At 35.3% G+C, this 25,667-nt stretch overlaps 1 long non-coding RNA gene across 1 annotated transcript in view; it reads left to right on the top strand.

The window, feature by feature from the left end:
• Window positions 1-25,667, top strand: part of LOC116632929 — a 62,021-nt gene that overhangs the window by 30,424 nt on the left and 5,930 nt on the right. Inside the window, exon 2 of the long non-coding RNA XR_004299537.1 lies at window positions 20,512-20,626. This is a non-coding gene — a long non-coding RNA (uncharacterized LOC116632929). The remainder of the gene's footprint in view (window positions 1-20,511; window positions 20,627-25,667) is intronic.

The raw sequence follows: 25,667 nt of genomic DNA, 5'->3' as shown, positions 1-25,667 counted from the left end.
AGGCCTACCATATGTGGTTTACTATTCTAAGAATATCTATATACAAAAAGGGTAAAACAAGAGACACTTGATAGTTTTCACCATGAAGTTCTCTAATTGGTCCCTCTACTGCCTGATGCAACTCATCTTTTCTTTTTTCTTTTCTTTTTTTGTTTTCTTTCTTTTTTTTTTTTTTTTAGAGAGAGAGAGCACTTGCAGGTGCACACATGCCACAAGCCTGAGGGCAGGGGGGAAGGGACAGAGGGAGACGTACAGAAAGAATCTTTAGCAGGCTCCATGCCCAGCACAGAGCCCAATGTGGGGCTCAATCTCATGACCTTGAGATCATGACCTGAAGCTAATATCGAGTCAGACACTTAAACCACTGAGCCACCCAGGTGCCCCTCATTTTCTTGATTTAAGTAAATCAAGCTTTACTAATTAAAACCAATGTTTATTAAAATAAATGTAGAGTATCATGGATTTATTTTGTCATTTAACGGTAGTACAAAAGATTAAATGTTAAAATCCATATTAAGACCGGTTTTTGCTTTAGTTTACTATGAATTTTACCTCATTCTCACAACCGTCTCCTAACTGCAGGCATACAGTTTAAAGAAAAAACACCAATGAAAAACAGAGAAATCATGTGATATTCATAAAGCTGACAGAGCTAAAAGGCAAATCAGCCCATTTGAGGCGAAGTGAATCTCCTTCAGAGTCTTATACAGGAAAGTGCATATTTCAACTTTTTTAGTAAATGTCACAGTATTTATATTAATGCTACATATTTTTCTACCATCATACTCCTACCTTCCAAAAAATCTAGACCTATTTTAGCATCTTTTTCTTTAATAAATGTGTTAAGTGGCAATAATACATATTTAATGAGGGTGATTTAAGTTTCAACCAAAAATTTTTAAAAGGAGGAATCATATTGTTTTCACTAGAAATACAATGAGGTTAGAAGCTAGCAATTGATATTATCCTCTATTTTAACTGAATTAATTCAGTTATTTCCACTGAAACTACTGTATCTAATCTCTGGAGCATAGCAACTGCTGGTTACAGCAAAACTGAATCTTTTACCTTTTGTAGAAAAATCTTGGTGGGTTATATATTTTAAAATAAAATTAAGGGTATTATGCTGAGCGAAATAAGTCAAACAGAGAAAGACATGTATCATATGACCTCACTGATATGAGGAATTCTTAATCTCAGGAAACAAACTGAGGGTTGCTGGAGTGGGGGGTGGGGTGGGAGGGATGGGGTGACTGGGCGATGGACACTGGGGAGGGTATGTGTTCTGGTAAGCGCTGTGAATTGTGCAAGACTGTTGAATCTCAGATCTGTACCTCTGAAACAAATAATGCAATATATGTTAAGAAAGAAAAAAAGAAGAAGAAGAATGTAGCAGGAGGGGAAGAATGAAGGGGGGGGAAATGGGAGGGGGAGAAGAACCATGAGAGACAATGGACTCTGAAAAACAAACTGAGGGTTCTAGAGGGGAGGGGGGTGGGAGGATGGGTTAGCCTGGTGATGGGTATTGAGGAGGGCACGTTCTGCATGGAGCACTGGGTGTTATGCACAAACAATGAATCATGGAACACTATATCTAAAACTAATGATGTAATGGATGGGGATTAACATAACAATAAAAAATTAAAAAAAAATGCTTTGTTTCTAGTTGCCACATTCAATTCATTTGGTGACTTGAAAAGTTATTTAAAAAAAAAAAAAAAGCTGGGAAACAACTTTGGTATACAACGACTAGGAAGATAAATGAAGAAAGTAAATGGACATGTTCCATTTGACTGTGGAATCACATATATGTGTTTGACCAGCAGAAAGCATCAATTTAAAACTGTGTATCAATGATGACTTTTAGGAGAAGGAAGGGAAAAATGAAGGGGGCAGAAATCAGAGGGGGAGATGAACCATGAGAGACTATGGACTCTGAGAAACAAACTGAAGATGTTAGAGGGGAGGGGGCTGGGAGGATGGGTTAACCCAGTGATGGGTATTAAGGAGGGCATGTATTGCATGGAGCACTGGGTGTTATATGAAAACAATGAATCATGGAACACTACATCAAAAACTAATGATGTACTGTATAGTGACTAACATAACATAATAAAATAAAATTTAAAAAAATGATGACTTTTAGGAGGAAGAATTTGACAGAAACCCAAAAGAAAAACTGAAACTACAATGGCTTTTCTCTGAGTTATAACTATTGCTGTTCAACTGCAATGTGTTTAGTTCAGTGATACTGAGGATAAAATCTAAAATCAAATAATTTTAATCAGAAACTAGTCTTTACAAATTTCTCCATAGTGAAATATCAGGTCATTCCCAATAGAAATGGGGTTGTTCAGCTGCCTCAACTAAATTGTGTTGTTTGCTTTAAGTTTTAATTCTATAAAATATTCTAACTTAAAAGTTTGAGTTGATACATTTTTAATGTATATAATATTGTCCCAAGCCTTTTTTTTTGGTACTTAATTTTCCATAAAGTGTATATGACTATTTGCATGTTCCTTTGGCAGTAGGTACCCTTTAAATGATGAGATAATATCTCAACTTTATGACAAATACATGCCACATATCTCATAAACCTATTTTTTAAGTGATCATTCTTTTCCCCGGATGCCTATAGTGATTATTGCTTTCAGCACCATTTTGATTCTTTCTGTCCTTGATTTTAACTAATCAAGTTTATAAATTACCTAACTTACTAAAACAATTGAAATCATTAAGGAATCATTTACTCCTATATACTTTATGTAAAATATAACCATATCAGGATATCTTGCTAAGTATATTGTACACAATACATAATTTCTAACTATGTATGCTTATGTTTTATCTTCATATTCAAACACCAAACCTCAGTGGTGATAGGGACTAGCATTTTGCATATTTACTTGAAAAAATTATTTTGCAATAACTATTTTTCCATACTTTATTTTTATAAATTTTTATAATTGAAAAGCTAAGTTACCACTGCTCTTAAGTTTTTATATTTTACTGAGCTTTCCCCTAAATATAATTCTCATCATTGTTGCCACAATTATTCAATTAAGTAAAACAGAGCTGTACAACTATGAGGGAATTCAGAATTTCAAAAATCCATATCAGATCAAGAATCTGGTTGGATTGAAACGATGGTAGAAATTTGTAGAAGAGAATTGCATTTATTCCTTTTGGCCCACACTTACAACTGTTTCTATTGGCATAAAATTTTATATACTAGGTTATATATTTCTTTCATTAAAGTATGGGGGTTAATTCTATATTTTAAATAGGTCTATTTACTTTTAATAATGTAAGGGTAAGAACCTTGGATTCTCAACCTTGGGTCTGAATTCTATTAGTCCATGAAACCATTAAGTGTTCATTTCACAGGGATGAGGATATCTTCTCTGCCAAAATTAAGTAGATAGTAAAAAGATCAGTGACTGCCAGAGGTTATGTAAGCCGGATGGAGGGATGAATAGGTGGAGTACAAAGGATTTTTTATAGCAGTGAAAATACTCTGTAAGATATCATAATGGTGATACAAGTCATTATTTATTTGTCCAAGCCCATAGAATATACAACACCAAGAGTGAATCCTGATGTAAACTGTGTATGATTATGATGTTTCTCTGTAGGTTCATCAATCATAACAAATATACTACTCTTTGAGGATACTGATAATGGGGAAAACTGTGCATGTGCAGAGGTAGGAAGTATATAGGGAATCTCTATAACTTTCCCTCAATTTTGCTGTGAAATTTAAATTCCTCTAAAAAAAATCTTTTTTTAAAAAGACAAAAAACGATATCAGACAAAAAAGAAAACAAGATAGGCTGAGGCAGAATAGACTTATCTAATCAAGTAAATCTATAGTCCAACTGCTCTGACTTACATTAATATATAAATACTCCAAAGTATGCACTCAGATGCACTGCTCTGTTTAATTAATGGTATAAACAGATTTTTGTTTTCAGGAAGAAGTTTGTGATCCGAATGGGTCATTACCATTATCCTAAGAGATTACTATTTCAAAATGTGTCTTTTATCATACCCCCAAAAATGCATGTCTATAGTAGGTACTGATTAAAATTATTTTGCATTAAATAGAAAAAAAACCTCTATCTTCATAATGCTAAAATTATTTCATTAAAAGAAATATTATTGAATCTCATATATGTGCCAAACTCTTTTCTACTAAATAGATATGTATGTTTTGAATTAATGAAGTACTGCCTTTGATATTTATTAGAATAGTTAGCTACTCGTGTCTTTATGAGCATCATATTAAACTGTAGGCCTCAAATCAAAAGCCAGTTAACTTTTATGCTATAAACAACTTAACACTAGAACTTTCTTCTTTTCCCACACTTGCCTTCTACATTATAAGGCAGTAGAATCTAAGGCTGAAAATTCTGAATAGAAGCTTATGAAATGCTCCCTGGAGAGAGAACAGTTTCTTACATTTAGCAGCATCTGTGTTGTTTTAATTTGTAACAGGCCATTCATAGCAACTTTGTAATTATTTCCTTAAAATTTAAATAACTTACAGTTTTATATCTATTTTAATTCCATTTAACTCATGGAGGATGGAGTGGGAGGGAAACTAATTACTTCATGTAGTTTATACTAACAAAAATTATTGACTTTTATTTCCTTTAATATTCCTAGAGAGTATATTTAAAGCACGCACTTAAGACAAGTAACAACATTCCATCTATATCTCTACAGACTGATATCATTCATCACTTAACTTATTCCATTACCTTCCTTCTTAAAATTGAAAAAAAAAAGCAAATAAATAGGCAAATATAAACTACTTGGACATACCTTCTTTTTTAATTTTGTTATTTTTCATTCCTTTCCCTTATATTTCTACCTTCTTGAGAGAAGTGTTTATTTTTAAGATATTCACTGTCTCTATTCTCAACCAAATAAAATCAATTTGCTTCTAATATTTAAAAAAAAAATCAGTTTAATCGGGGGCAGGTGTTAAGAACACTGTGATATCCTGGTTGTGGAATACTATACTTTCACTGTTTTTTGATCTGGTATTTCTGGAGTGGTATACACAAACTCTCTCATTTTCATAACTTTTCCTTCTATAACACCAATCTTTTTAACCCTTCTCTCTCTCCTCCCACCCCCACCTAACCTGCCCCATTTGTTTTCTCTTCCTGCAAGGGTAAGTGCTGGAGTATGAAAGAATTTTGTTGCAAATATGTACATAAAGTTCACAGATGTCTCTATCTTTCTCTCAAAAACTGTTAATTTAAGGTTTTATTCATGGTACCAGTTCTGTTTTGTTTTTTATGTTGTCCTATTTCTTGCTCTCTTCTCAAGATATCTTTACTCTTCATTTTTTCCTACTTCCTCCTTTGTGTTTTTTTCCATTCCTCTTTACTCTTATATACATCCTAGCAAATCTCATTTCAGTGACTTCAGCTACCAATTATATTTTAGAATATTTCCACATCACTATCATGAAATCTAAATTATATCTTGACCTCTATATCACCTGCTCTATATCTTGAAATTAACAAATTTAAAGCAGATATTACACTCTCTCTCCATCTATATTCTTTTTTTATAAAGATTTATGTATTTATTTGAGGGGGGAGGGACAGTGGGAGAGGGAGAGAGTCTTAAGCAGACTCTGGACTGCAAGGCTTGATCTCATGACCCTGAGATAACGACCTGAGCCAAAACCAAGAGTCGGAAGCTTAACCGATTTTGCCACCCAGGTGCCCCTCTCTCCATCTATATTCTCCATTTTCTATTCAGAGAATGAAGTTGACATCATCCAAGGGACCAAAGCCAGAAGATGAGGAATCATTTCCATCTCCCTAATTCCTAAAGGCCTATGGTATTATAAGTCATGCCTCAATTATAATGCCCAATTTTCCCATTTCTTCACAACTGTAGGATGCTCCTTCAATGCAGAACCATCAAAGAAATGAATGATGAACTCATTCTATGGACTCCAGAGAGCCTGACGTACAATAGAATAATCCAATGCCATTTATTAGCTTTAGCTGTGAGTGCAGGGGCAAGGTCATTTCTTAAAGTGTCATACAAATAAAATTGGAGGATGTTGAATAAAATTGCAACCAAACACAAAGATGATATAAAAAAATGGAGATTTAAAAATGAGACCAAACAAAAGGAGTCCAAAAAACGAAAATACAGGAAAAAAAGAGAGTATTAGAATGAGCAAGAGGTAATGAGTCTAAAGAGGAAATCATGTGGAACAGTTTTTCTTATGTGAGGAAACTAAAATTTTACATCATGGAAATAAATTATTTTATTTTATTTTATTATTTTTTTATTATTATGTTATGTTAATCACCATACATTACATCATTAGTTTTTGATGTAGTGTTCCATGATTCATTGTTTGCATATAACACTCAGTGCTCCATGCAGAACGTGCCCTCTTTAATACCCATCACCAGGCTAACCCATCCCCCCCACCCCCCTCCCGTCTAGAACCCTCAGTTTGTTTCTCAGAGTCCATAGTCTCTCATGGTTCGTCTCCCACTCCGATTTCCACCCCCTTCATTCTTCCCTTCCTGCTATCTTCTTTTTTTTTTTTAACATATAATGTATTATTTGTTTCAGAGTTACAGGTCTGTGATTCAGCAGTCTTAACACAATTCACAGTGCTCACCATAGCACATACCCTCCCCAATGTCTATCACCCAACTGCCCCATCCCTCCCATCCCCCACCACTCCAGCAACCCTCAGTTTGTTTCCTGAGATTAAGAATTCCTCATATCAGTGAGGTCATATGATACATGTCTTTCTCTGTTTGACTTATTTCACTCAGCATAATACCCTCCAGTTCCATCCACGTTGTTGCAAATGGCAAGATTTCAAGGCTGCATAATAGTCCATTGTGTGTGTGTGTGTGTGTGTATATATATATATATATATATATATATATATATACCACATCTTCTTTATCCATTCATCTGTTGATGGACATCTTGGCTCTTTCCATAGTTTGGCTATTGTGGACATTGCTGCTATAAACATCGGGGTGAACGTACCCCTTCGGATCCCTACATTTGTATCTTTGGGGTAAATACCCAGTAGTGCAATTGCTGCACCGTATGGTAGCTCTATTTTCAACTTTTTGAGGAACCTCCATATTGTTTTCCAGAGTGGCTGCACCAGCTTGCATTCCCACCAACAGTGTAGGAGGGTTTAAAAGGACAATATGGCCACCTAGGAACAGAATGTTAATCTGTGTCTCCTTAACTTCCTCCTTGGATTTTTGCAACAGGTTTCTGAGTGATAGCTTTTTTCCTACTCTGCTTTATGTTGCTTTAGGAGTAATAGATGTAAGAGAAAACATTTTTATCTTATAATTTTTGTTTCAAAATCCATTGTATATTGCTCTTTTTTACTCAAAATAAATACTGATATCCCCTTTATACTTTAGAGTAGTCCTTCATGATCTGGAAGCTATCGACCACTGAAATTCGTCACCTGTCATATTTTCCACTTGGAACTTAACCTTAATTATATTAAAATAATTCCATCTCTCTAAAATGCCATACTTTTTCAAGTTACATTTCTTAGTATATGTTTGATACTTCAGTCGTAGAGGGTCTCAACGCACAATTCCTTCAAATAATACCTTATTTCTTTGGGGGGGTAGATAAATAATGAATGCAATATTTTATTGAAATACTTATCTGACTATATTTTAGTTGTTACTATTTGTTTTGCTTACAAATGTAAGCTTTTGGTTATTATTTATCTCTATTTTGCAATGTCAAAAACTACTCCCTACACAGTACCTAGAAAACGGCAGGTACTCAGTAATTGTTTATTTCATTTCAACTGTAAGTGGAATTATAAACAAGTTATAGGAGATATAATAAAATATCTATAATATAAAGACATAAGAGAATAATTGAAAAATTATAACTTGCCCTGCCTATTTATATAGGCAGCAATATAAAGAGCCAGGGCTATATATTTTCTCCATTTCTCAAACTCTTCATTCTTTAGAAAGAACTAAAATTTATAGTATCCTAAAGTTCCATAAATCAGTAAATCACATTACATAAAAATAAAAATTAGCCTTAAATGGTCTTTTATTTTTTCTTTTTTTTTTAAATTTAAAGATTTTATTTCTTTATTTGACAGAGAGACACAGCGAGAGAGGGAACACAAGCGGTCGTTGGGGGGGAGAGGAAGAAGCAGATTCCTCGCTGAGCAAGGAGCCCGATGCGGGGCTCCATCCCAGGACCCTGGGATCATGACCTGAGCCAAAGGCAGACACTTAACGACTGAGCCACCCAGGGACCCCTTAAATGGTCTTTTTTAAAACTTTTTTTTTTTTAATCTCCATCTTACATGTCTATACGTATTGCTAAGAGAAAGAACAAAAATGAAAAGTTTGAATCATTTCAATTAGCAATTTGGTCTTACATGGGAGGTGCATGGAAGACAATTTCTTATAATCTGTACCCTGTGATTATCATCTGGCTAATGAGATCAGAGTCGCTCATTAGCTAAAGAGATGTCAGTTGCTAATGAAATGTCAGTTGTTACCCTATCTTTCACTTACACTTTGTGTTTTGTTTTGGTTTTCTTTTTCTGGTAGCATTTAGGTTTTGTTTTTAGTATTTTTCAATTTTCTATCGTATATGTAAGTATGAATTGCCTTTTAATTATTTATTGGTGTTAATCAGTGAATTTTTATTCATTAACTTCTGAATGTTTTCTCTCAAATTCTCTTTATTATGTCTGGATCAGTATCTATCTACCTACCTACCTACCCACCCACCCACACATCCACCCTGGGCATTCTCATTTTAAACTCACCATATGTTTCTTTAAACTCACCATATGTTTCTTAACATCATATTCCCCATAAAAATATAAAGATTTATTTATATCTTTATTAATATAGCTTTATAATATAGTTTATAATCAGAAAGTGTGTTGCTTCTAGTTTTGTTCTTTCTCTAAATTACTTTGGTTATTCAGGGTCTTTTGTGGTTCTATGCAAATTTAGGATGGTTTTTTCTAGTTCTGTGAATAATGTCATTGGAATTTTGATAGGGAATGCATTAAATATATAGGTGGCTCTTTGTAGTATGGACATTTCAACAATATTAACTCTTCCAATTTATAAGTATAGGATATCTTACCATTTATTTGTGTCTTCCTCAATTTATTTCAGCAATGTCCTGTAGTTCTTTTTGTTTGTTTTATTTTTTAATATCCTATAGTTTTTGATTTTTAGATCTTTCAGTCCCTTGGTTAAATTGTTTCCTATCTCTTTGTTGGTCTTCTCTTGTTCTTCTATTTTTTCCTTATTTCATTAAATTGTTTATCTGTTTTCTCATGTAGCTCTCTGAGCATCTTTAGAACAACTACTTTGAATTATTTGTTGTGCAATTCTTACATTTCCATTTCCTTTGTATTAGTTACTGTAAGTTTACTGTATTCTTTCGGTGGAATTAAGTTTCCCTGATTTTTTTTGATCCCTGTAGTCTTGCATAAGCATCTACACATTTGAAGAAACAGTCTCCTCTTCCAGACTTTAGGGACTGACTTCAGTAAGGAAAGACCTCACCAACAGATGGGAGCATGCTGGAGTGTGTTGTGACCCCAGGTCTAGTGGCACCTGGCACCAAGTTCAGGAGTGTATAGCAGCTTTGCATCCTGTGGGGTGTGAAGTCTTGTTGGCACAGGCCACTGGAGTCTACAACATTAACAGCTGTGTGGTCCTTGCAAATGCTGCAGAGGGCCCACAGTGGCTGCAATGCTGTTGGATTCCTCAGCTGTGCTGCAAGGTTCAGCAGCTAGGGACCAGGGCAGGTAGTGGTGGTGGTCAGGGCAGGATGGCGTGTACAACCTGGGCTGTGGGGACCAGTAGTAGGTGCCTGTGTAGTGGCAGGATCAGTTTCAGACATACATGTGGTGGTAGGGGTCAGGGACAGAGAGAGTGTCTGAGCCAACTGTGTGTGCAATGACATCTACCAAGGCCTTGGCTGTTGGTATGCAGGACCATGGCTGCATAATCACTCCACAAGCATGCGTATGGCAGAAGATGGTGAAGAGACTCAGCCCAGTGGTATGCAAGTACATAGCTGGATGGGCTAGCCCCAAGGGCACTCCCAGTGGTGGGGGTCAGTCACAATCGTCTAGGCTGATGCCTTGCACTCACACAGCCACAGAAGCCTGAGATGGCTGCTGGTACAAATCCTACCTAGCAGAGGGCAGCAGAGTGGAGGGAGTGGACAGGGACTTAGATGGCTGGCATCAGCAAACACGAATACCTGTGGGGTAAAATCCAGAGGAATCTTCAAGGGGTCAGTAGCAGCTTTGCTGGCCGTTGGTTCTCAAGTAGTGAAAGTTGCTGGGCCCTTTGATGAGGTCACTGGGAATCAAGGTTTGTTAAATTCTACGTAGCTGGTATTGGCAGTCACTGCTCTTCTTTCTTGTGCCTAGCCACTTCCACTATGTCTCAGATTTGCTGGGCTTTGGGCAGGGTGAAACTGAAGCAGATTCTTTGTGCTATGCCCTGAAAGTCTGGGAAGCTGGTCATTCACCCCATTCTTCATTTCCTAGTGAGGGGCACTCTTTCTAGCTGGAGAGATCCTTCTTGGTTCTAGGCCAGAGAAGTCTGGCCTAGAGGATGGGATGATGTGGGCATCCCTCCTTTTTCGAGTGGTTATTCTAAGGTTTTTTATTCCACTGTGTTGCTAAAGTTTCTTAAGTGATTCCTAAACTCTCTCAGTGCCATTGCTTTTTGTAGATAGCTACTTAATTTTTGATCTTTGCTGGGGGACAGAAGCTGGGGTCTCCTACTTCATCTTGGTGACGTCATTCCTCTAAAATATTTTGCTTGAAGGTTTTTGACAGTAAAATTTACTTCCATGTTAAACCTATATACTTAGAGGTTAAAGTTTATTTTTCATCCATATTTATTATGTGGATAAAGCTCTTTGGCATCCCGAGTTTATCTTGGATGTCCCTTGACCTTTGTTGCCTCAGGTAAGCCTTCATCTTTATTTCTAGCTCCCGTGTCCTTTGAAATACTTAAAGCAAAAGTCCATCAGGGTTCAAAACATAATGTTAGATTATGAACCAGCTTTAGTATTTATCTGTCTTCATGTCTTTCAGCTTCTACTTTGTTTTTGGCCTGTGAGGACTTGCTACTTTTTGTCAGTTCTGCATTAAATTTGAAATACTATTTAAAATATTTTATTCTATGTATTTTAGTTGGCTTCAATGGGAGGTTTTTCAGTGTCTTTAATCCATAATACTACTAGAAAGAGACGTTTTATATCATCATTCATGCTCTTAATCACTTTATAGTTTCTGGCTCTGAAACTACAACACTGATTTCCCAAATTTGTTTTTCAGAATCCTTTAGCCAAGTTCCTTTTTCACAATGTCTCTAATTACAATAATTTGAATATATTATCTGTCCTTAATTCTTTCCACAGATAAAACATATACATTTTCCCCTTAAATACGAGCTATCAATCTGTGGTTATGTATTAAAAATATGAATACTTCATTGTATAATGATACCTAATTTCCTTCTCTTGTTTATTACGACAATTATGACATATGCTCATACATTTGACTGGGAATCCATTTCCTGTAGACCATCTCTTCCTAGTTTCTTGAGGTGTAGTCCTTTCCTTTGGCACTGCTGTACTTTAAACCACATGGGAGGAGATGACTAAATCCCAAACCAGGTGACCTCCACATCAAGCAATAGGACCCATGTGTCACAAACTAAGTAATTAAAATTCTCTTTTGGCAATTGATATTTTAAATAGTTACACATAGAGTCAAAAGACTTTTGAAGCAGAGTCATTGAGGTCTGTGCCCTAAAATAAGACCCAGAGGTGCCACAGTCACATGCCACTATTGAGCCGCTTTTAGTTCTGTTAGCAAAACAGTAACCTTTACTTAATTTTTTAAGTCAATTTATTCATAAGAACTCTATAATGTTGATGGGCACCTCATTCTAGAATGGCTTAAATTTGAAAAAAAAAAAAAAAAGAGAGGAAGAGAGAAAGGAAAGAAGAAAAGGCAGCAGGCAGGCATTTATTGACTCATATCTATGAAAAGTTGCAGACATGGATAGAGTCAGGGCCTCAAATTATGGTAGTGTAACACATAATTTTTCTCTTGGTAATAACCTTGTCGATATTGACTTCACTGTCTAGGCATGTCTATAAGCAGTCATCAAGAAATATGTCTACAGCTCCATTGTTCTGTCATGACCTAAATTTCAGATAGACAGAATGTATCTCTGCAGTTAATACCAAAAAAGATCCTGGAAAGATGTCATTAAAGAAAATAATTTGCACCCTAGAGCAAGGGTGAGGAGAAGCTCTGACAAAGTCTAGGTTATAAGACTGCCTGAGGAATGTAGTAGGTGAGATGAACATCACTCAAAATCACATGGGCTAATACAGTATAAGTAGTGGTTTTTCAAAAAAATAAGATAAGATAAAAATAGAGAAGGAGGCAAACCATAAGAGACTCTTAACTCTAGTAAACAAACTGAGGGTTGCTGCAGTAGAGGTGGAAGGGGATGGAGTAACTGGGTGATGGGCATTTAGGAGGGCACTTGATGTAATGAGCACTGGGTATTATATGCAACTGATGAATCACTAAATTCTACCCCAAAACTAATAACACATTATATTTTAACTAAATTGAATTTAAATAAAAATTGTTTAAAAAATCGAATTCAGATGGAAAGAGAAGCAATACAGTGTCAGCCAAACAATACAATGGCCATAATAGTAAACAAAAAAAAAACAAAACAAAAACTTCATATTCATTTGTATTTCTTCTGATATGCATCCTTGTGAATATATACACAACACTTTATCTCTAATTATATATATATATATTTTTTTAAAGATTTTATTTATTTATTTGACAGAGAGACACAGTGAGAGAGGGAACACAAGCAGGGGGAGTGGGAGAGAGAGAAGCAGGCTTCCCGCGGAGCAGGGAGCCCGATGCGGGGCTCGATCCCAGGACCCCGGGATCATGACCTGAGCCGAAGGCAGACGCTTAACGACTGAGCCACCCAGGCGCCCCTATCTCTAATTATATTTAACCACTAATTATTAAGTCCTTAATAATAAGGATTTAAAGTCCAAAATATGTTACATTCTAATTTACCCACACATGCTTTTTCTCAAGAGATTATCTGCCAATGAAGAAGCGTCATGAAATTTTATGTCATTAATTAAAAAGAAGACATAAGATAGTAACCAGTTGAATAGATCAACTGGAACATATAATTTAAGTATACAACACAATTCAATTTAGGAGCATGTTTTTATCCTTGTATCTAGAGGGTAGTATGTTTTAATCAACAAACCTGGCATTGACTATCGTGAATTTATGTTTGAAAAGAATGTTGCTATGTGCAGCTCATGCTAGTGATAATTTTTTTCAATGATTTGTTTAAAGTTATTTGTTGTGTTCAATTTTCCGAATGAAAAATTTGAATCAATTTATTTTCTTGTTTTAATTATTAACTGAGAAAACTCTGTCTTGAATCATGTCCGGCCATATCTATACCTATATCTCTATCTCTATCTTTATCTATGTATCTATCTATCTATGTATCTATCTACCTACCTACCTACCTACCTATCATCTATATCATTACCTACCTAACTTTCCCTGTATAATCAGAGTGGGAATTAATATATAGATGAAAGTATGTGTGTTTTGGAAACAGATGGGCTTATCTTTGAAGACTGAATCATCATTTAAAATTGTGTCATGTTGGGCAGGAAATGTAACCATGGCTCGGTTTCTTCATCTGTAAAATGAAAATCATAACACCTATCAGAGTTTTCAGAATAAATTGGATAGAATATTTAAAATACCTAAATTATTAAAATTTGTTTCCTTTCTTTAACTCATTATTAAATCCTTCCCCCTTATTTTCACACATAAATGCTCAACAGTACAAAGTTCAACTGCAAAAGATTGCTCATCATTACCTATAGATTCTGGTCTCTATGACTTAGATCAAGATAGTAACGCACAGAGAGTACAGAGAAAACTCTTGTTCCTCCTTCAAGGGACAGCTTAAAAGTGTTTATGTAGCATTTTCATTACTACCCTTCAAAATTGAATTAATCACTTTCCCCTTTGTCCTCCATAACCATCTTTGAGCACTTATCACATTCTTGTGTGTATTATAATTATGCTTATAAATCTCTGCCTCATTCAGCATATCAAATCACTAGAAGAACAAGAGTTATAGGAAATAACTAGGGAACACACATGTTATTTATGAGCATTAACTATAATTTTGTTTCTGTGTCCTCCCATAAAATCCTCCAATAAAAAAGAGTAATTTTTTTTATCATTCTCAATATGTGACAGAAAAACTTTTAGTACTGTGCTGAGTATACGGAGAACGTTCAATACAGTGAGTTACTATTTACTGGTCAGTAGAGCCTATTGGAGGTGGCATAGCTTAACATTTAGGAGATGAGACTCTGGAATCTAGATTTGAATCTCGGTTTCTCCATTTTCTGAAAGTGTGGAGTTGCCTCATTTGTAAAATGAGATAATAATACCATCCACCTCATAGGGTTATCATGAAAATCCAATGAGTAATTTATTCAATAATTGCAATGACATTAGAAGAATACCTGAAACATAGTAAACCCATAATAAATAAAAAATACCTAAGAGTTAAGCTTCTGGAATCAAATTGCTTATTTGAGGTGGTGCTCTATCTTCTCTATCTGGGTAAAATTGTGGCAGTTATTTAGCCTCTCTAAACCATTTTTTTCTCATCTACAATATGTGAATGCTATGCCATATTTAACTGGGAGTATCAATTGAGATGATGCTTGTGTAGGGTCCATAGAAAAGCGAGCTCTGAATACATAAGAGTTACTACCATCATTTGCCATTTAAAATATTTCTGAACTGCTCCATATTATTTATTTTTGCCACTGGACCCTTGGAGTAGACACTCTATATCATTGTGTTCTATCTTCCAGCTAACAGAGTATGACATAAATTCTAAGAAATAAGATCTCTTTTGGAATATCTAACTATTAATATCTGAAATTTAGCTACTCAAAGGCATATTTTCATAATTACCTCTGTTCAATGTAATTAAGGTAAGGCACTTTAGGCTAAACAAATTCCTAGAAGAGGCACTATTTTCTCACCATTAGTCACCAGAAAACAGTATATCCTTATATCCAAAGTATAATCCTTAAGTACAATCAACACTCTAACACCTTAAGGGTAAGTGTATGGGAGCAGCAAGTTCCCCTTTCAGTTATGTCAGATTAATGTCTAGGAAAGAAATAAAAAATAAAAATATAAATAATTTTGATATATCAAAATTAAATTCTTAAATTAATCTGTACTAATGCTGGCAGTTAAACAGAGTTCAGTTGCCAATCAAGATTCACAGAACCCAAGAGAATATTGTTTACAAACATGCAGTTTATTGCAGAAAAAAACCATGAAATAGCAGTAGTATTAATGAAAGGACATGAATCACAACCAATGGCTGCCTCATAATGAGAAGTTTGAACTGACCTGGTGTGATTCTCAATTGCCTTATCTCTGTAAAGACTGGACAGATGTTTTTCTCTCTCAAATCAAGAATCACTGACATGGGCCTGTAACATCCTGGAACCAGGACAGGACTCTTTGTACCCTGCTGGCCACTTGGCATATTGTTTTTATGTAACCAGTGCCAAAAGCAAAGCCCTCTGGGAATCTTACAAGGACCAGGTGCAACTCATGAATCTCACTGTTATCAATAAACAATGCTGATAAATTGGTTCAAATTACCCCAAATTCTTTGGCAACTTGGCTAAAAGGCAGTATTATTAACCAGTCTATTTGGAGAAAAATACTTTAGTATAATAAAGGGCAAGGGGAAAATAGTATTATAAAAGTTCAGGAAAATCAATTGGAAGATAATCAAAACTCAATAGACAAATGGGATGTGTAGTACATACATATTCAGAAAAGAATAAACACAGCAAGAGAGTATTCAAATTCACAAAAATTAAGTAAATCAACACATCAATTTTGCTCTCTTATTAATTTTTATCACCTTTCAAAAAATAAAGTTTACAAATATTAATATGATCAGTAAGAATTAAATGGGACAGGCATTCTCATACCCTGCTGATGGGATTACAAATTGATATGAGTCAATTAGCCTGAATTTAGTAACCGATATCCCCCCATTAGCTGTATGGCTCAAACATCTGTCTAGAATGGAAATTAGAACTTTAAATTATGCTGTTCTATAACTTTAAAGGTTTTTACTATTTCTTTGAACGTGTCAAATATAAGTTTAAAAAAATCTTCTAGATAGTTAAATAGATTTATCTTCCTTCATTTGGTAAAGCAAATATGAATGATATGTATATTTTAGGGTTTCCTCGTATGTAAGACATCTCTCATACAAAATGTTTACCCCTATAGGGCCTCATCATATATATTAAACAAATGGCATATTGATATCTTCTAAGACATTCACTTATGTTAACTTTATATTTAGGTTTAGTACCTATTTGAGGGAAACTGTAATATTATTCGTATTTCAAATCAGGAGACTCATATTCTCATATTGGTTTTGTCCCGAGCTTGTTATATATTATAACTGACTCTTCCAGTCACTTCAACAGTGAATTCAAAATTCTTTTGCAATTTCCAGACTCTGATCCTTCTTCCTTCCTCTTTCTCTCCACCTCGCCTGCTTCCCTGAGAAAACAGAATCCTCACAATAGAAAACACCTCAGCTTTCTCAGTCCACACCCATGTGCACCTGCACAGTTCTCTACTTCTTGGTGGCTGGCTCCCAGGCAGGTCCTCTGACCTTCTGGGGGATTTATAACCATTGAGTCTCCCTGATCTCTCATACACATTCCTAATTTCCCATTTAAATCTTACCTTCCCTTTACTATTTACATAACTAAAAATCAAACAGAAGTTTCCTACCTCTTTACTTTTCTCTTTGAATAGTCTACCACTCTACCATTTCATAGCAAAACTCTTTGAAAAATATTCCTATTTATTACCTATTATTACGGAATAAAAATAGTGAAAGACACTTGTTAAAAACATGGTAAGGAAGACTTAATTCAAGGTGGTAGGCATGATGGGAATAGGTATAGGGAACACTGCCGTGAATTTTCGCAGTGTGGGGGAGAGATTGGGCTTAACTCTGAGGACAGTGTGGGCAAGTGTAAATTTGTAGCCAAAGAACGGGGTGGGGGGTCAGTAGATGGAAAATTACTAAGAGTAAACATCAGGGGTTGGGGCAACTTTGGCTAAATAGACCTAAAAACATTCTTGCTAAAGACAGGCCAGGGTGGTCAGATATCAGCTGGAGGATAATGGAACCTGATCAGATATCAAGGGGAAGCATTCCAGCTAAACTGACTTAGCAAGAATTCTTGCTAAACCTGAATTTTAAAAGGTAGTGCACAGATGCCAAGAAGAAGATTCAGGAGCCTGAGTAAAGTTTTGCCAAGCAAAGGATTTTGTCACTATCTCCTTATGGTCACCTCATAAGAACTCCCCTAATAACTTCCATCTACAGTTTGCTCCATCAATCTACAGAAATCACTCTTTATAACGACAAAAATGACCTACATGTATGCAAATCTGACATAAACATAATGGACATTTTTTACTTCTTATTCATTTTATTTTCTCTTTGTTGAAAGACTTTCCTCCCTTTATCTTTTTTGGATTTTCTGTCTGGAAACTATTTCTGTGCCTCACAGTACTATTTTTATTCTTTTATTTTTATCCTTCCTATTATCAGAGTTATTCAAAGCTCAACTCTATGTCAATTTCCTTAGTATAGTTCATTCTCTATGGCTACAATTACATTCTATGTGCAAATGTATATCATACACTTGTATTTCTAGATTACTTCTCTCCTTTAATACTCCCTGGTACATAATAATTGCTATATTAGAATTTTCTAGTATTGTTGATATCTGATTACTTTTAAGAGGCTCTCCTGAGTGGGAGGCCAACAGAAGCAGCGAGAGACATTGGAAAAAGCTCTACAAGAACAGATCAAAGGACAGAGGGTATTTTTTTCTACTTCAGAATAATTATGTTACCTTACACAAGTAATTCAGCTTCTACTGACCTTATCTGTTCCCTTATCTATATGCAAATGCAGGATCTGCATTATTAAATAATCTTTAAGGTCCCTCCAACTCTGAAGTTTTATTATTCAATTTCAACTTGGCTGGCTCAATGATCTTGATATTGATACCGGTAAGTCGCAAGTCACCTTTTATTATAAAATATTATAATGCATGGTATTTATATGGATAAAAGGAAATGCATTTATGGCTCATGAGGTAGTTTATAATAGCATTTATGATTCTAAAGGTATACTTAGACATGGACTTGTTAAGACATTGTAGAAAGAAAGAAGTTTAGAAAGATAAAAGAAAAAGCCAGTGAATTAGGATAAAGAAATTAAACAAATAAAAATATACACAAAACTAAGGCCCAGTATAATAGAAAACAAACTATAGAGCTAGGGGTCATAAAACAGAGAGAAGATGAAAATACTAGGAACAAGTTAGGAAAATACTAGGAACAAGGTAGGAAGGTGTTCACTCACACGAGTGAAGAAGGGATGCAGAGAAAGATCCTTCCCTTGTGTGTGCCTATGCCAGAAGTAAGGACTGAGCATCCTAAAAAGACAATTGATAATAAAGTTTCTCATTTCACAATATACTCTAAGATAGTTCTGAAACACTACAGAATGGAATCTCCCGGTTGATTCCAAAAGGAGTAAAGAATACTCTTTAACCACTCTTTAACACCAGTACCTTCCAAGTCATTGTTCCATGCCCTGAATTTTTTTTCTCCAGGCCCTTTAATCAAGATTTTCTATACCAAACTCCAACTAAAAATAAGACATATAACTGCTTCCATGCATATATAACTATCCATTAAATTTACAACCTAAACAACAAACCTAAAAGATCAGTGAATTTAATAAATGAGTCACCATCATTTTTATAATATTGAATAATGAAGATGCAGTACACTAAATTGAGAGACGTAAGTAGACAAATTTAGAACTAAAAATCTAGTTCAAAATGCTCATTTCTTTCATTAATTCATTAATAGTTGTGTTGGATAAACAAATGTGCTAGTCATTAAGATTACAAATATGGGAATTACATAGTTTTGCCCTCAAAAAGTAGGGTTTAGTAGAGAACATCAATATGAAACAAGCTATTACATTGTGATACATTGTGGATGTACACAAGAAAAATAGTGAGAATCAGTAGGGATAGGCAGGGAGAGATAGGAGTCCCCTGACTAGGCTCTGAGGGTATTTCAGGTATGCAGACACTGAGACAAAACAAAGACCGAGATCAGGAAAATTTAGACCACCCAATCCCAACTATTAGGGTTGAAATGTTTTTTCTAATAATTGCATTGTAACCACAGAAAATAAAATAACCACAAAAATTGATCAGGCCTCAGAGGAAAAGTTCACTGTAAAGATTAACCAGACCTAGCAGTACATATCTATAGGTCATAGATGTCACAGAAACAAAAACTCTCATACAATCTGTGTCATGTCTAGTTCTAGGCCACTGACCTAACCACCTAACCACTGGCAAGTTTCCTGGTAAAGTCCTAATAAAAGGCCAGAGATGAAAAGCCTTCATTGGCAACCTGGTCAGGACCCCTCTCACTCCTGAGAGCTTTTTCTTGTATCCTTGCTTAATAAAACTCTATTGCTTTGCTCACTCTCTTTGTCTGCGAGATTCATTCTTCGACTCCGCGAGACAAGAACCTTGCTCTCCTGCTTCAAGAACACAATGTTTCAAGAGATTTAACAAAGGAAATGTGACCTTAAGAATCATTCTTCCAAATCAGGCGGATGGATGCAAAGTGAAAGAGATTGTGAGATTGTGGTGAACGTTTTAGGAAAAGGGAATAGTGGTTGTTGAGAGACAGAGCTATGACACTGAATAGGATATTCCTGAAATAGTAAAAGTAAGTTTGAATACTAGTTTCCCAGTGCTGCAAAACAAATTACTACAAATTTACTACTTAAAACAACAATAATTTATTGTCTCTCTGATTTTCTGCACCAGGAGTCTGGCACATTTTAGCTGTGTTTTACGCCTAGGGTTTCACAAGGCTGAAATCGGGTATCATTCAGTTGTGTTCACATCTAGAGGCTCAAGTAGGGAAAGATAGACTTCTGACCTTCCTTACTTTCCTGGCAGGATTCAGCTGCTTCCTGTTTTAAGACTCAAAGTCCTATTTTCTTGCTGGCTGTTGGTCAGGAATCACTCTTGGCTGCTAGACACAGCTCTCAGGTCCTTGCTTCCTGGCCCTTCCAGTGCTCAGATTAGGTCAGGAACACCAGGGCAATTTTCTTTATTAACTCAAAGTCAACTGATAAATAACCTAATCGCAGGACTGATATTGCTTATTCACAGATGCTGCCTGCCTGTACAAGACATTCACACCAGGCGACCCGAATCTTGGAGGCCATCTTGGAATTCCTGCTACCATAGGCTGGATTTTAAGAAGTAAAGTAATAGGATGGTAGTGGTGAGTAGCAACAGAATGATCTGTTTTTAATACTCAATTGATGATTTTAGGCACCTTTGAGGATATTCAATGCCATAATAAAAATCTTGGGTATTATTTTGTGGGTAATATGGAAATTCTCTGAAATATTTAAAAATAAAATGATATTATAAAGATGCATGTTACAAAGATAGCTTTGGTGGATTAGAGGAAGCTGCACTGAATTTAGGCAGAAGTAGAAAGAGACAAACCAGAATTAATGAGGGTTATAATAATCTAGGTTAGGGCTTCTCACCAGGTGAAATATTTCCCCAGAAAGGATATTTGGGATATCTGCAGTAATATATTTGATTGTCAAACGGTTGGGTGGTGCTAGTGGGGAAACTTCTGAATGCAAAAAATGACCATCTGAGACCACAGATTACGATCCTGAGTCCCAGAAAACTTGGAACATACCATAGGGAATTCATGTGATCAAAAAGTTTGAGAGGTGCATGGGTAGCTCAGTTGGTTAAGCGTCCGACTCTTGATTTAGGCTCAGGTCACGATGTCAGGGTCGTGGGATCAAGCCCTACATCAGGCTCCATACTCAGCAGGGAGTCTGCTTGAGGATTTTCTCTCTCCCTCTGCCCCTCCCCCTGCTCTCTCTCTCTCTCTCTAATAAATAAATAAATCTTAAAAAAAAAAGGTTACTTGAAATTGAGTCTATATGATACTTTGATTTATGAAAACTATAAAATATATTTTTACTTTATTTTAATATACACTAACATTTTCAGAAAAGCAAGCCGTTTGTATAGAATGAGAAACATGCATTTTATTTTGTTTGCAACTGTATAATAAGTGGTACATAATTTTGGAAATTATGTCTTCAATGGCAGCACTGCTCATGATATTTCAGTTGCCAATTCAACATCTTTGTAATAGTCTGTCACTGATTATGATTCATCACTGTGTTGTTCTTCAACACTCATGTACTAAAAATGCATCATTTTATTATAAGTTCATTTCCTTTTGTTTTTCCTTTATGTTAGTGTTAGTATATTACATTAGTATTTTTAAATTGTTTTATAGGTTACAATAAATTTTGTTCAGAAGAGCAGAGCAAGTATCAAAAACTTGTTATAAAAATGGAGTTTCAGTCTGACAGAGCCAAGAATCACTGATTTAGCTTACAGCAAATACTTGAAATGGGGCAATAGTGGTATGAATGCAAAAGAAAGACTTTGAGTTAAGCACAGACAGTTCAACTTACTGATTTTTAGGTTGAGCAGTGAAGGACTATGGGGGATGTTGTGAAAGCCCACCCATAAACCCATGGCCTGTATCTAATAAGTCACATTCAGCTACTATAAATATTTCCTATACATTCAGTTAACACCTGTCTCTTAGCTTCTCTGTCTGGGGAATTTCTCTAGTCTGTAAAAAAGTCAGTCCAAATTAAATACGATTTGATGGAAAAATAGTTAAGCTTTCTCAACCCTCAGTGGGACACTTCTGAGATACATCCTATCCAATTGTAAAGGGTCCTCAGTTGTCCACAGTGTAACCTGCTCCATAGTGCATGCTTTATTAGATTTTTTCCCATCACTGTATAATTGTCCTACTCCCCACTCCTGCTCTCTAGGATTATTTCCAAATAAAATTCCTCCACCAAACTTCCCGCCCCCCCAGGTCTGTTTGGGATAGGAGTGTGGGTGGAGACCCAGGCTAAGGCAAAGAAAAATCATATATAAAAGAACTTTAAAACTTTGTAATCCTGTTCTTCTGCCTCAACAACATTTTCCTCAGTAACTTGCATGGCTTGCTCCCTCCCCCATTTAAGCTTTTGCTCAAATATCACTCTATTGATGAATATTTCCTAACTACCCTATTTAAATGCTATCTTACTAAGTATTGCTAAATGGTTCCAATTATTTTGCCTTAAAATATATATATGGATGAAATTTGCTATAAGAAATTGATTAACACAAATATGAGGCTAAGAAGTCCCAAGGTCTCGGCAGGCTAGAGAGCCAAGAGAACCAACAATATAATTCCAGGGCAAGTCTGAAGTCTTGAGAACAGAAAAGCTAGTTCTAGTACAAGTCTGAGTCCAAAAGCAGAAGAAGACTGATGTTCTAGCTTTAAGACAATTGGGCAGAGAGAGAATTCTCCCTCAGGCTTGTTGCTATATTCAAGTCTTCAAAACATTGGACAAGGCCCACTCACTTTGGAAAGGCAATCTGCTACATTCAGTCTACATATTCAAATGAAACATCCCCAGAGACACACCCAGAATAATATTTAATCAATTATTTGGGCACCCATGGCCCAGTTAAGCTGACAAATAAAATTGATCACCATAAGTCCACCTCTTGTCAACTTCACACCCATATGTACCTTATTAAATCATACATCATTTCCAAATAAATACAATAACAAGGTCATAATTTTGCCTCATGTGATGCAACTATCCTGCATACAACCAAAAACACACTAACCTCTTCCTCAGAAGAGAAGGTAAAGTCCTAGAGTGATGCTTACACTTTTTCTTGCTATCCTATATCTTAAATACTAATAATTAAAATAATAATACTGAAATATTATGACAAAGTCAATACATGCTATGTTATAGGATATGTGATAAGAGAGAAAAGAAAATGAAGATATTATGATAAATATCTGTACACACACAAACATACTCATAATAAAATAAGAAGAAAGAAGTGTTCTCGACAACTACAGTCTTTGCTTCTGTAATTGGCCACTTGGTATTTTTAACTACTTTCTTCTCATTCTGTATTTCCTTTTCCACCAGTAAACATCTCAGCTACTTGTCTTTCTTTACCTGATGATGTGACCCAACTGTCATTCTTGAAGAGTCTGAGCCATTAGTCGTCCTGCCTGGATTGCGCCATTAGAGTTTTACATTGACCTTAATCATGGGGTATGGTAATACCTTATTGTTGATTTCAAGTTAACAGCCTACCTTTACAACTTAAGGAATTAGAAAAAGAACAACTAACCCAGAACTAGTAAAAGGAAAGGAATAATAAAGATTAGAGATAAATGAAATAGAGACTAGAAAAACATTGATTTTCACTAGAAAATCAATGAAACCAAAGGTTGATTTTCAAAAACAAATCAACAATTGACAAATCTTTAGTCAAAATGACTAAGAAAAAAGAGAAGGTTAAAATTACTAAGATTAAAAATGCAAGTGGGGACATTTCTTACCCATTCTTCAGAAATAAAAAGGATTGTAAGAACGTACTCTGAAAAAACTGTAGGCCAACTGTCTTAGGCTGCTATGGCAAAATATTATAGACTGTGTGGCTAGCAACAAGAAATTTATTTCTCACAGTTCTGGAGGGTGGGAAGTTTAAGATCAGGTGCCAGCTAATTCAGTGTCCAGTGAGGAATTACTTTCTGGTTCATAATCAGCCATATTTTTGCTGTGTCCTCAGATGGTGGAAGGGACAAGGCACAAATTTCCTAAGTGAGGGCTCTGCCTTTATGAGTTAATCACCTCTTGGGGCCCCATCTCCAAATATTATCTCACAGTGAAATAGATTTCAACACATGAATAGTTGTGGGGGTTGGGGGCATACATATTTACTCTATAGCACCAATATTTTGAATAACTTAGTTTAAATGGAAAATTCCTAGAAATAGGTAACCCTCCATGATTAAATCACAGAGAAATTTTAAAAAATCTGAATAGACCTGTAATTAGTAAAGAGAATGAATAAGTAATCAGAAACCTCCCAACAACAACAACAAAAGGCTTGAACCTGATGACTTCACTGGTGAATTCTACCAAATATTTAAAAAAAGAACTAACAATTCTCCAACTTTTCAAAAAAATTGAAGAGGAAGAAACATTTCATAACTTATTTCATGAGGCCAGTATTACTCTGATATTAAAGCCAAAGAAACATCCCCAAAAGAAAACTACAAATATCCCTTACAAACACTGATGCAAAAATCCTCAACAAATTACTAGCAAACCGAATTCAGCAGCATATAAAAATGCTTATACATATAACATGACCAATTGGAATTTATCTCTAGAATGCAAGGACGTTTCAGCATTTGAAAATCAATCAATGTGGGCGCCTGGGTGGCTTAGTCGTTAAGCGTCTGCCTTCGGCTCAGGTCATGATCTCAGGGTCCTGGGATCGAGCCTCACATCGGGCTCCCTGCTCAGCGGGAAGCCTGCTTCTCCCTCTCCCACTCCCCCTGCTTGTGTTCCCTCTCTCGCTGTGTCTCTCTCTGTCAAGGAAATAAATAAAATCTTTAAAAAAAAAAAAAAGAAAGAAAAAAGAAAATCAATCAATGTAATATGCTTCATGGACAGAATAAAGGGAAAAGAAAACAAACATGATTATCTCAGTTGATGCAGAAAGAGCATTCAACAAAATTCAACACAATTTATGATAAAAATACTCAACAAACTGGGAGAAGCAAATCACCTCAACATAATAGCAGCCATATGTGACAAGCCCACAGTTAATAGAGTATTCAATGATGAAAGACTGAAATATTTCCTCTATGATCAGGAACAAGACAAGGATGCCTACTTTCACCATTTCTATTCAACATAGTACTGGAAGTCCGAGCCAGATACTTAAGCAGGAAAAAAAAAAAAAGGAATCCAAATTGGAAAGGAAGAAGTAAAATTATGTTTGCAGATGGTATGATTTTATATGTAGTAAACTCTATATAAAATTTCCACAAAAATTTCTAGAATAAACAAATTCAGCAAATAGTGGTAGGATACAAAGTCAACACACAAAAATCAGCTGAAATTTTATAGGCTAATAATGAACAATCTAAAAAGGAAATTAAGAAAACAATTCCATTTACAATGGCATCAAAAATTATAAACTACTTAGGAATTAGTTTCGCTAAGAAAGTGAAAAACTTGTAAACACTACAAAACATGGCTGAAAAAAATTAAAGACATAAATAAATGAAAACACATTCCATATTCAGAGATTGGAAAGCTTAATTTTATTAAGATGTCAATACAACTCAAAGCTATCTACAGATTTAGTGCAATCCCCATCAAAATTCC

This window comes from Phoca vitulina, unplaced genomic scaffold (genome assembly GCF_004348235.1).
Source record: "Phoca vitulina isolate PV1807 unplaced genomic scaffold, GSC_HSeal_1.0 scaffold7, whole genome shotgun sequence".
Taxonomy (NCBI): domain Eukaryota; kingdom Metazoa; phylum Chordata; class Mammalia; order Carnivora; family Phocidae; genus Phoca; species Phoca vitulina.
The sequence above is the reverse complement of the archived record's forward strand: the minus strand, read 5'-3'. Positions and strand labels throughout refer to the sequence as shown.